We start from the raw sequence: 14,114 nt of genomic DNA on the forward strand, positions 1-14,114 counted from the left end.
TTATCTGTGTCTCTGGGGTAGATGTACTAAGTTCTGGAAAGTGATACATTTTATGGTATATTTATCACTCTCCAATCAGCTCCTAACTGCCGTTTTTCAAACACAGCCTGTAATATGACAGTTAGGAGCTGAGTGGCTGGTAGTTTATCACTTTCCAGTTGATCACTTTTTAGAGCTTCATACATCTCCCCCATTGGGAGAAGAGAAACAAAATGTTGGGAATTCTTCAAAGCACTGTGAAGGATACCTTTTCGAAAGTGCCATTGAATATCTGCTTTGATTTTTACACATTTATTTAAATATCAAAACCTACATTTTACATTTATGGATACATACCCAATACTGTGATGAATAAAAATTGGTTTCATTGGGTATTTCTATTTCCCAATAGTCCTATTTTATATATATTATTATTATTATTATTATTATTATTATTATTAATATTATTATTATTAATATTATTATTATTAATTTAAATCTGTACAATTGTGGCTACACCTATAGACAATCCCCAACAATGCCTCAAACTCAACAGCCATGACACAATTTGCTGTTGCTCCAACCAGCTACAGCAACCCATATATTACTATTTTATTATTTACATTTTTTTTTTATACTTAAACAGTGCATTAATAACAGAGATGACAGTCTTTAAACATGTTAAAGTTACCCTTACCTCTTTACATGAATTATCTATTCAGCTCCTGCTGTATTGAATATGTATTTAAAATGTCAGAAATTCAATCTGTAAAAGCTGTTAAATTAAATGTTTAATGTTTTTGTGTGTTTTTTTTTTTTCCACCGAAAGAAAGGCATAATGTGTGTCAGGCTGATTAATGCTTTTGCTTACCAGAAATCTCTGTATATGCATGTTTTGTATAGAACTAGGTAGCATCTGTGATCAGGAAACATGCAAAGTTGGCAAATAGAAAAAAAAAAGCTGAATTAATAATTTTTTTTTTTTACCGAGCTTTAACAATAAAGTTAGTGAAACATTCAATTTAACATAATTAATTTTGTAGTTAATCATCAGGTAATAGTTTTAACAAAATTACAATTATTTTCTTGAATTGCTTCCTTTAATATGTTGCTTTCAAGTGAAGCTTTATTGGCCTATAAATATGTCATTACAGGCTGACAACATTTATTTTCTTTGGGTCGTTGTTTAAACCAAGGAAGTATGCTTTTATAGGTATTTTATTGAAAGCTTTAGAGGCATTGAATAGAAAATATTTTAAATTAAGGCTATTAAAACAGCCATTTTATTCTAGATGATGTTGGACTGTCAATTATGTCATAGTTGTTTTGTTGCTGTGGATCATTAAAGCTTTCTCATGTAAAATGGCATCTTTCGAGATATGTGAAACAAACCTATTAGTCACAATGGTATAAAGGTGGGTACACACCTGACAGATATATCTGCTGATGATGGTCGTTCATACACACTGAACGGCCATCATCTGCTTGTGCCCTCGGGTCCCGGCGGCTGGGGGGCGGGACTCGGCGGCTGGTGGGCGGGTCGGGGACTTGACCCACCCCCCTCCTCGCGGCTGCCGCTGTGTGTGTGTGTGTTGGCGGCCTGCAAAAAAGATCCATTCCAGACAAGTGAGATTGCCAACGTTTCAATGTTTTTAGAACATTCGTTGTTTAATTGCATTGAAACGTTGACAATCTCACTTGTCTGGAGTAGATCATATCCGACATTGGAAAGTACCGACATTGGACGGTAATATTGGTCATAATTCACCACCGTGTGGGTTATGTTTGGAGGGCACTTGCTTTGATATATTTTTGCGGAGTGCTTCTTGCTGTGTGTGTGTGTGTGTGTGTGTGTGTGTGTATAGGTGCTTTAATGAGAGTCCACATACAGCTTCCGTGTACATTAATGGAATAGTGCTTTACTTCTCAGCATGGAAATCAGGAAACAAAAGTGTACAGAAAATAATAAAAATAATAGAAAATAATAAGCAATGCGCAGCAGCCCTCCTTCAGAGATCAGCGGCCATTTTTGTTGATGCCCACTGCCCCACTGTGCAGAGTCTACTACTCTGCTCCAGCCTCCCTGAACCTGCTTGCTCCCACTGTCGCTGCTGCCTGATTGGAGCTAAGAGCCGTTGCCTGCCCACTCACTGTTTGCTGCTGCTGCTGGGCTCGATTGGAGCTCAGCTGACAGCTCCAATTGGGCCCAGCAGCAGCAAACAGTGGACGATGGGCAGCAGCAGTAGCAGCTGCCCCAGTTGGCAGCAGGTGCCCCGTGCCTCAGTGCCTGCCCCAAACCTCAGCCAACCACCGGACTTAGGCGGGCTTGAATGACCCTAGGGAGTAAATTTACTAAAGTGAGATTTTTTAGAATTGGGTTTTAAAAGAGATGTTGCCCATAGCAACCAATCAGATTCTACTTAACATTTAACTAGCACCTTCTAGAAGATAATAGCTAACATCTGATTGGTTGCTATGGGCAACATCTCTTCTAAAACTCACTTCTAAAAACTCTCACTTTAGTACATTTGCCCCTAGGCATTCCAAATGCCCTAGGCATTTGCTTAGTTTGTCTATGCCTAGGACTGGCTCTGGATTACCATGTCTTTTGGGAGGCTGTTACAAGAGCATCTATCACCCATTTGGTAAAACAGCTTGCTGTATTTTACTTTATTTTACAGTTCACTATAAGCTTCAGATTTTGTACTCTTCTTATTTCAGTCTGACTCTAGAGAGTTTCAAAGGAAATAAGCTTGTGGAAGAAAACACTGTTCCATCTTAATTCCCTGAAGTTTTTTTTCTCTCTAAGCTATATATGTTAAGGTCATAAACTCTTGCACTTTCTTTTGACATTTTCTGTTAACTGACCTATGATAAAGATAATTTTTCTAACCACAATAACATTTTGTGTGGTGCAAAACATTTTATCCATTTACAGACAATATTGTACATTTCACAAAGAGCATCAAAGGTAGAATGCACTTACTCCCAATGCATACCCATAGCCGAGGCAGCCATTTTGTTGGCTGAATACGCCACTGTGTGTCTCAGTGAGGTCATGTCACTAGCTCCTAGGGAATTAAAGCCTTATTCATACTTGCTGACAATAACATAGTTATTTGGTTATAGACACTGCAAGTTTGGCGATTTTTCTATAGTCTGTAGTGTCAGCGGGCAGGGGTGCAGAGAGGGCATAGTGGGTACAAAGTACCCGGCCTGTCTAGTGGCCCCGGGAATGCAGGGGTAAGCATGCCCCCACAATGTCGCAACCATGCTCCATTCTGTGTCTGATGGTGGTGTGTACAACATACTTGCCTACTCTCCCGGGACTGTCGGGAGCCTCCCGAAAATCGGGTGCCGCTCCCGACACCCCGCAAGACTAGGCAAGTCCCCCGGAATAGATGCCGGCTCCCCGCTAACCCCCGCGCCAGCCGCAAAAGTGGGCGTGCGGGGGGTGTGATGACGCGATTCAGCACGAATCACGTCATCGTAGCCCCGCCCCCTGCCTTATAATGCCAGTAATATTGGCATTATAAAGCGGGGGGCGGGGCCACTATGACGCGATCGCGTCGGCACGCCCCCGCTCCACCTCTTTGACCCGCCCCCGTCCTCCCTGCTGGACGGACCTGCCAGCCCCCTCCCTGATTCCCCTGCCGAGATGTCGGCAAGTATGGTGTACAATAACGGGGCATAGCCGCACCTCCTTTGCTGTCCTCGCCCCCCACAGTACCCAGGCCCACCCAATGTCTCCGTGACCCTGTCAGTGGGTGTGAAACTGACATTTAAATCTGACAAAACACCCCTACCAGTATGCTGTTTGTCAATCCATTTGTTAGAATAAACTCGTATCACCGCTGTCTCACAATCTGAAGGGCGAATGATGAATGGCATGAGGCTTGACAGATGGTTTAGTGGCAGAATGTGTACATAATTTTGAAAAGGAGTATCCCTCATTATTTCCTAATACTAAAGGTGAATTATCACATCTGTGCAGCGGTATAATTGATAGCAGTAGGAAGTGTCATAGAAAGAAAATGTCTGTAACACATGTTTATTCTCTGGGAGCATCTACTTACATGGATCTGCTTCACACGGATTCTGAGATTCTTGTTAATGTCTTATGAGAACATTGCATTGTGGTTTGAGTAAATGGGCCAGGATTTGCTTGGTAAGCAGTACGTATTACTCAGACAATGCACCAAAGGCCATCTTCAGTTTGTCTCTGCTCTATTTTATTTAGACATGGAAGGCAAAAGATAAAGCATTGCACTGTCAGCTGGAGACACTGCTCTTAGAAATACTGATAGAGATGAAGTTAAATCATTAAATAGACGGCATCATTAAATAACTGTTGGAGTAAATCAGAGAACTTGCGCTACTTGTTGATTTAACCCACTCAGTGCCGTTTATACAGCGATGTAATTAGAGGGCTCTAGTGTAGAATTTATGACGGGCACCCATAAGCCTGTACTGATGTACTAAGCATCTTAGGGGAGCCTTTTTGATGACCCATCTAAGTTGAAATTTTTTTTTTTTATTGTGGCTTATGAATATACAGTACTGTTATACTGTAATTTCACCTCTGTTTGTACACATACATTGACTGCTCTGGCCTTTTGGTATTATCACTATACATCTTCGTGTTATAATCATGAGCGCTCAAGTGACCATGCTACTCACATAATGGGCTCAATACAATTCAACGCGAATTGAATAGCGCCGGGAAGGAGCTTCCGGAGCTATTTAATTAAGTGCACTATTAACCCCGACTAAGGATTTTCTTCTCGCATCCCTCCTGGGGTGCGAGCAGAAATCCGACAAAAGTACAGGCGCGATGCTGTTTTCTGCCTTTAGCACGGCGGAGACAGCATCGCGCCGGGAAGTTTAGTCGGAGAATGCCCGTTCTCATGACTAAACACTCTGTTTAAGGTGTGAAGGGAAGGAGAACGGGCATTCCCCGACCTAACAGAGCGCAGAATTGAATATCTCTGGGAGCTCCTTCCCACCGCTATTCAATTCGCGTTGAATTGAATCGAGCCCAAAGAGTTCACAATTTTACCTCCTCTAATAAATGTAAGTACGCCCAAACAAATGTCAAACATCAGTATTTAATTAATATTAAAGTGCACCTGTTACCTACATGAATTAAACTAGTGACCCCACTGAGGCATAAGACACACAGTACATTTTTTTTTTTTGTGTATGCAAATTATTTAATTTAATTTGCAGGTCATGCATTTAACAAATTGTGTAGTCATCACCCGTTAAAAAAAAAATAAAAAAAAAATGTGCAGAATTCTATGTAGATGTCCAAAGCTTCAGGTTTCCTAAACCTCCAGAATACTATACATTTATTTTATAAGGTATGGCAAATTCAATAGCCATATGTCTGCTATACATTTTGCAATCTTGACTGCAATATTGGGTGTTTGACCTGACATTGAGTGTGGCTTTGATCCAAAATGATTGCGATGGCCAACAATGGTCACTCTTTAGTCTTTACGGTATATTGACCGATTCCTGACCTGTGTGTGTGTGGTCATCCTCCAGTGGCACTAACGAAGCCCTCTACCAGCTTTACCTAAGCACCAAACGCTGCATTGTGTCCAGTTTGGGTGTAGCTAGATCGGACAGTGAACCTGTCACAGCTCTCTTGGCGAGAACGGCAGGTTTTTGGTACCCATAAAAGGCTTTCAGATTGATAGATGTCAGAGCTAAGGATGTGAATGAGACATTATCTTCATTATTTTTAAGCATTGGGCCAAATGAGTTTTGGTACGAGTGTTGCAGCAATGCTTTCTGTATTCTGTAGTAATACTGTGTTTTTCCTCCTCAGAAAATGAGCTGAACATACTTTTAGTACACATCTTGGCAGGAAAACGGCATTCCTATCTAAAAACACCTTAAAAGCTGTCTGGTTTTGTTTTTATTCATTTCCTTTCCTTTAGTCAATGATTGATCTTTTACCCTAGAACCTGCGCTGTTCCTGCAAGATTAGCATTTGTGAGATCATGTTACCATGCTCCGAGTGTTTAAGGAGGATGAGGTGCTCTCTGGAAAGTTCATGAGTATGCAAATGAGTCCTCAAGATTTATCACATTTGTGTCTCTTTTCTTGCGGTGCGTGTTTTTACTACTACAAAAATGAAATAATAGGGAGGCTTCCACTCAGGCCAGGGGTTTCGATCTAATTAATGAGTATTTGTATATATGTATATATTGGTTTATGGTGGAGAATCGCTACACAAACTGCTTTGGTAGTGCTCCCTTACTTCGCAGAAAAACAACTTAAACTGCTGCATTCACAGGAGGCATCTGTCTCTGTTGGAGCTGGTAACTATTGACAAACCTCACAACCAACCACGAGGTAGGACAAGTTGACTGTAGCGGGACACTTACCTCAAATTAGGATGTTTCTGCCAAATTCAGGACAGTTGGGAGATATATATAGTATAAAGTGATGTAAATATATAACATATATAATATAGGAATGTAATGTTTGGCTACTGTCAGACAATCCTGCAAAAATTCTGTCTTGATGGACCAACAGAATTGCTTTTGTTTTATTGCCCAATATGGTACAATTTCACAATTAAAAATGTTGCTCTATTTTTTTAATTAGCTAAAAGTCTATGCATCATGGAGTCACCACTGGGAACAGGAATGATAGCCCTCTGCAGCCATGAGATTCAGTAAGATTTGCTGGGTCCTTTTAATAAGCATCCCCTGTTATGTTTTGACTATCTTGGGAAAATTAATGTAAAAAAAATACTTTACTATTTAAAATGAACTTAGCTTAACTATTTTAAGTGTTATTTTTTAGTATTTTTAATATAGATTTTTTTTAATCCAAAAAATGGAGGCTGGGTTTTTAGTTCCACTGCACATGCTTTAACTGGCTAGTCATGACAGGCATACATATATCCCCTAATAACATTTTAGAGACCAAATTAAGTTGTTTTTTTGTTTGTTTTTGTATATGGAAGAAAATTTCATTGGTCATCATCAGTACTTCTGGGACTCATTGATTGAAAATATCTTCGAAATTGAAAGCATCAGGAAAAGTTTGTCATTTTTCACTCTGTTTATTGAAAGGCAGCACACATTGTTGTTTGCTTTAGTGACGTTTGAGGTACATTTTTCCAAATAAATGGTTTGCTTTTGGTCTTGAGAATGTTTCTTGACATCGCAAGGACTAAAATTTCAATTGATCACTGTTTCAAGCATTGGTGGTAGAGGATAGATTTAATTGACATACTGGAATAAGCAACATTTATATTTATGCAATTAGTAAAGGTACTTCCATCATTATATAGTGAAAGGAAATTAAAAATTACATTTTGAAATCTTTATATACATTTATGTCTATATTTACTCTATCTAAGGCCCGTAAATTACATTTATTTACTCAACAATGGTGCATAATGAAAGTTCTCTCTGTCCCAAAATAATATAACATTTGCTTGGGTAGAGTAAAAAAATAAATAAAATTAAACCGATATATTTTGACCTTTTGAGGTGTCACTTTATATAAGACCCCCTTGTTGTTATAAGCAGAATAAATATAACCACTATCTATAATTTTCCAATGTATAATCTTTATTGTTTTTATGGACTGTATTCTTTAATAAGTAACCTTGGAAATTGAAATCAATGCAGTATGAGGTTTAAGATTATGGTTCAGTATGATTCGGATGTATAGGTATAATACCCTATTAATTATTTTCAAGTATGTACCTGTCCATATAGGCAATTTTAATCTCTTCCTTGTTACTATTGCTGGAATAATTCCTGCTATGAATGTAAAGTATTTTATAAAGATGGCTGGAAACTTAAGATGGGTTTATGAACTACAGAGGAAGATGAATTTATTGTAGTGGACATTGTATCATAGCTAAAGATTATGTGAAAAAAATGTGTGCGGTCTTGTGATATAGCTGTAATTAGCTTATCTTTGTTTAGCTCTGAATATTCAAGGTAATTGTAAAATGTTTCCTGTACTGTATTGCAGAGTTAACTGCAATACACTACTCAATTTGTAGATCTAATCCCAGCCAGGTGCCATAATTTTTAGTAAGACTCAGGGGCGTATCTATAATGGGTGCAGGGTGTGCGGTGCACATGGGCCTCTGGGTCCAGGTGGGTCCGCACCGCACACCCTGCACCCATGTTATTTAAAACTTACCTTTCCGAGGTTCCGCACCAGGTGTCAGCGCTGTCCAAAATGCTGGAAAAATGGCCAAAGCGGCCATTTTTCTGGCGTTTTGCGCATGCGCAGTAGACTCCGGGCACACTCTAGTGCCCAGAGTCTACTAATGCTACGGTGGCTGGCCGCCACGTCAGTCGGCTGCCGGCCGCTGGGAAAAGAGGAGGGGGCCCCGGACAGGGAATGCACATGGGCCCCCTCCTCTCGCCCCTGGTAAGACTGCAACATTTCCAGTCTCTGTACAGCTGACATAGACAACCTGTCACTTTCCATCTACTGTAGAACTATAGGTGCCAGCGTGCTCTGACAGGCAATTCAAATTTTTGTGCCTATGGAAGTCAGTATGGATGAGTTGAGGTGGGGGTGTGGTGCAGACAGGGCATGTGCCCTGAATGACAGAGGGAGGGGAGCACCAGCACTGGGATCTATAGTTGAAGTTGCCTGAGAGCAGAAAGAGCAGAGAGGGGGTGGGCCAGCACACCGCTGTCCCCTCCCTGTCTTCTGTTTGCCCGTGTATGGTACCTTCTCTTTTATAGACATGGGCTGCCTCTGCGGGACCAGCCTGACAAGCAGCTGTTTCCTGGGCACTGCAGTGTGGTTGCAGCAGGAGAGGGACAAATTCAACAGAACAGTTGAGCAACAGATTTTTCTCATTTTTGATCAGAGACTTGGAAAGCCTACCAGAGTTTGATCGAAGCCCATGTGGCATTTAAGAGGTGTGGCCAACTGCCAGAGGGGGTGTGGCCAACGACCAAAGGCATGCTAAGTTGTTTCGGGGGGTGTGTTCCACTTACTGGGAGGGACATGGAGCGGTTATGGAGTTTACCCTTTTAGATGTCATGCAGTTGTTTTACAGAAACAGAAAATGTGGGTCTGCTAAACAGGTCAAACTGACAGATATGGCAGACTGGTCATCATGTAACAAGTAGTAAAAGGGTTGTGAAGGGTAAAGAAAAGCTAGAAATAATTCGAATTTTGCTCTTTGTTGGGCTAGAAAACTGGCTAGTTTGCTGTATATTTTGCTTGTCTAATGCCCATTCTGCTGGTGTGCCCCAGACAGAACATATTTTTTGTACATATCCTATTATATTAAAGCTATATAGGGATCTATTTGTCATACAGAATCTTGTACTGTCGCAATTTATCAAATGAGACACACCTTGTGACCTACTACACAAACTAGGCTCTTGTGAGTAGTTTAACTTGAAGGCTTCTTGTCCTTTGCTTTTCATTTATCCCCGTACTGCACGTCCTACCCAATAGTCCATAGACTACAATATTCATAATACACTACAATAAGGACATACAATATGTTGCTGGGACTGAAGTCGGACATATTATTGGTGGCACACACTTTCCCAAGTGGTGTACTGTAGTACGGATGTGCTGTATCAGCCTGTGAGGGGGGGACAGCTCCAACATAGTTTTCATTTCCCGGCATAACTCTCAATCCTGTACTCATGTCCCAGTGTACATCCCCATACAGAGCCATAAGCCAGAGGATACCTATTGTACTTACCAGTGTTATGTCCCATTGTCTCTCATCCTCCCCATACACTTTCATGTCCAGCATAACCTACCATCTCTGTTTGTCTTGCAGCCCCCTGACATGTTAATAAAGATTTGTGGCAATTGTTTATTTCACTATTAAAAATAGCATCATGCTGATTGCTGATACAGACCAAGATATTGGGTCTATTCAGCATAGGGGAGCAGCAGGACCAGCAAAGCCTGCCTGTTAGGGAGAAAAATAGGGATATATCTGCTAATTCTGATCTGTGGAGATAATGGCATCTTTTGTTGTTGTTTTTTATGTATATATTTTTATTGAAATCCTGCATCACATAACATACAAGTAATTATCTGTATATTGGTTCATTGTATCAGTAGAACAGGAAGACATGCATAAATATAATGAGCAAAATCCCAAATAGAGGTGAACGTCTAGTCTTCATTTTTGAGATGTTGACATCAATAAGATTAAAATTCTGTCAGGAAACCGATACCTTGGAAAATTAAACTATTACCAAGTCTCACTAATATGACGACAGCCATTGCCCAAGACATACTTTTGAAAATAGTGAAATAATGAAATTGAGGAGCCATGTGGGTCAGCAGATATCCATACGAGACACGTCAATCCATGTGAGATGACCTTTCATCTAAAGCTGGGTACACACTATACGATGTATCACTCCAACGTGGATTGGAACGATATAATCGTACACATCGTATAGTGTGTATGCCCGATTTGTCGTTCATCGCTTGGTTCCACCTTATGTTCTACACGGCAGATGGGGAGATGGAATGAATGACGCGATACTGTTGCATGCAGCATGTAACAAAATATTGTGCCATCGTACACCAGATCGCGCAGTGTGTACAGCGTATCGTTACATCGCAACGTTGCATCATGGATTACAATGTTGTATGGTGTGTACCCAGCTTAAGAGTCAAATACAACAGGGGTATTATTAGAAAGTGTTCTATATCAATACCATGTGTTATGTTTAAGGGAATCCTGAATTCTCATCTTGCTGTAAAGACTGGGGGATGGTTGTCTACATAACTCTCCCTAGCTTCAAAGAATCAGGATGCCAATCTCGCCCTTTTTCCAATGTGGTTTCCAACTAATACCTACTGAATACATGGAACAGTTTATCCTTAAATAAAATTAAGGTAGAGGGGAGTAGGGTTAATAACTGTCTCCAACTCTCCATACCCAGCTATGGGGACAATACGTATTCCCTACCCCTAGTTCTCTCATGGAAAACCTTTTTAAGAAAGCATGTTTTTAGTAAAATCAAGAATATGAGCCTCCTCCCATCCACAGCACCTCTCCTCCAGAACTGCAGGTACATGTAGAATAGCTTAGCAATAAAAAAAAAAATGTTGAATTGCAATTTGTCAGTAACAGAATAAAATAAGTGGCTGCCTCAGAAATTCTTTTGCCTTTTGTGGTCTTTTCACAAACTCCATGAGGTCACAAGACCAGCAAATGAAGTAGCCCCATATAAACAATGGATTCATTATCCTGTAAGGCTATTTTTTAGGAGCGAAGCGAATCTCATTTTTGCATACTATTTCATAAGTAATTAAATAAGAGTCCTTGAAGTTCAAATAGTAATTTTTATAGCATACTTTGGTATCCAGTAAACAAGGGTTGTACTTGCTATTACTTTCTCTTCAATGGTCACTGTTCACTTACTTTAAACAATATATGACGTTTTGTAGAAAGCATTCAGTTATTTCACAACGTGTTCTTATGATACAAAAGAGTAGCCAATTCTGTGATAACTTAGTCGATTGATTTCATTCCCTCTTTATACATACTCATATGTATGCCATACACTTCAGAAGCATTGCCAAGAGTTCTGAAATGTGAATAGCTGTCTAATTTACTAAAACATAACGTGTGTGATTTAATAGCCAGGAAAAAGCACATTTCCCTACTTAGGCTGCTTTTTCCTTTCCAAAAAAGGAATTATAAAGGGAGTTTTATCATTTGTTATCCTTCATGGTTTAACAATAATACCAGTGACGAGTAGGTTGAACATTTCCTGTTTGCCCATAGCCTATAAATGTCTTACAAAAACCATTGCAGTTAAGGCTTGGGTAATAATAATTTCACATCTTTGTTTTAAATGTACAGTTGTGACTATATTGCAAAACAATTATATTTTAAATCTCTCAAGTTATGACTTTATTTTTTTTTGTCTACTCATTCTCAGAACAATGTTGTCTAGACTTACTGATGTTTAATGTGTACTGGGAGGTTCAAAGAGACTCATGAATCTGGATGACATAAAATTCTATTGAAAAGTCTGATTATATATATTTATATATTTTTACACATGGTCTTTTAGTTGTATATTTATTGATTTGTATTCTCTTTGGGATGCATGACATCTGAATTTTAAATAGAAGCTCAGCTTCTAGGAGGAAAACATTTTTGTTTTTGTTAGAGAAGTGATTTGTGGTAATCCACACATTTGTAACATGGGACAAAGCTGTCCAGTATTGTCACATGTTTATTGTATGTATCATTATGTGAAGGATAAGCACAGTGCACTGAAGTGACTAAACATGTGGGCAGTGCAATGCACCATATGTAGCCCTGCTCGCTCTGAGGCATAAGCGTAGTGAATAAAATAATAAAAGGAGACACACTTTTCAACCTTAAGCGAGCAGATCGGAGAAGGATCTGTAGTATACATACAGGCATCAGGGTGCAGTGGCGTCAAGAGAACTGAGAGTCCCAATACTAGGAGGCATGGCCAAATGTATGTAAGGTGTGTGTGTGCGTGTATATTTATATTTTATATAGGTGTGTATGTATGTATGTATGGTTGTGTGTGTATATGTTTATATATATACACTACTCTTGAAGAAGTCTATACAATGGACGAAATGCGTTGGTGAGCTCCATACCTGCCCTATATGAACTTACCTAAGATGAGATAAGCATTTGGCTCTTTATTCTATTCTTGGCACATATTATATTTAGAAATATCTAAAATATCTATTACTAGGATATTTTTATACAAATTACTAACTTAGCATGTTTTAATGTCTCCTATATTCTATGTTTTAACTATGTTTTTAGTTTAAACAAAATCTTTCCTATATAAAAACTTTTGCCCTTTCCATTTTAAAATAAGGTTCTGAGCTATTCATACATGGAGGTCTATTAACACTTAATTTGCACTATGCACTGACACTTTATTTATTTGAGGTTAAATATATTCACAGTGGCTAAATATTTAAGATTTATGTGTTATTCAAACATAGAGGTTGATTAATGTGCGCCATGGCACTGACACTTTATATGGTACGGATCTATTATCTATACAATTTAAAAATTTATTTATCTTTTTTATTTATAACTTAGCACTATTGTCGTTTTGCATCAAGTTTACTTTTAAATATATATATATATATATATATATATACACACTTGCAATAGTCAGGCACTCCTTTGTGCTCCTGCTGTATAATACAAAGTATCCTTATGGTAGTGCTCCACGCACTACCACGTTTGTTTTGTATCTTGACAAAGAGACTATGCGTGGTCTCGAAACGTCGATTCCATTAAACGACTATTTGAAAAGTCCTGGAGTGACCTGCATGGTGTTGCACTCCTTACGGAGCACTACCATAAGGAATATATATATATATATATATATATATATATATATATTCCAAATACATGGAACAGGCACTCACCAGTTAGTAGAAAAAGGTTTTTAATCACTCACATGGTTTAAAACAACAGTCCACGTTTCGGTCTAGATAGACCTTTGTCAAAACAAAGAATTCACCACCATGACTCCACCACTAGTAACCCCGTGGTTACTAGTGGTGGAGTCATGGTGGTGAATTCTTTGTCTTGACAAAGGTCTATCTGGACCGAAATGTCGACTGTTGTTTTAAACCATGTGAGTGATTAAAAACCTTTTTCTACTAACTGGTGAGTGCCTGTTCCATGTATTTGGACTTTATATATTTTGGACTTCCTAATGTCTTTAATGGAGCACCCCACTATTGGAGTTTCTATAGTAATGAGTGCAGCTTTCTGGACTGTTATATATATATCTATATATATATATATATATATATATATATATATCTATAATGTATATACTGTTAATTAGAAATACAATTATTTTATGAGCATACCATTGCTTATATATGATGTTATATACACTGGTCTTGTGCATTAAATACGTTGTTTTAAAACATCAGTTATTAAACATTATGTATATGGAAATAATACATTGCATCACCTAGCCATGAAATGTTATTTAGAAAGCTTGTGCATACATTTCCTCATATCACCAGTGTGGAACTGTCAAGTCCCAGTGCTAGTTTGCTCCCTGTCCTTACCCTGCGGAAAATCCATGAGTCTGCTTTGCTCTGAGATATGTATG

The 14,114-nt window shown here is 38.9% G+C and overlaps 1 protein-coding gene across 1 annotated transcript in view; it reads left to right on the forward strand.

Moving 5' to 3' along the window:
• ARID5B (AT-rich interaction domain 5B) overlaps positions 1 to 14,114 on the forward strand; it is a 273,311-nt gene that overhangs the window by 49,198 nt on the left and 209,999 nt on the right. The gene's annotated exons all lie outside the window — the stretch shown is intronic.

The sequence above is a fragment of the Taudactylus pleione genome, unplaced genomic scaffold (genome assembly GCF_031769625.1).
Source record: "Taudactylus pleione unplaced genomic scaffold, aTauple2 ptg000518l, whole genome shotgun sequence".
In the NCBI taxonomy this organism is placed as follows: Eukaryota; Metazoa; Chordata; class Amphibia; order Anura; family Myobatrachidae; genus Taudactylus; species Taudactylus pleione.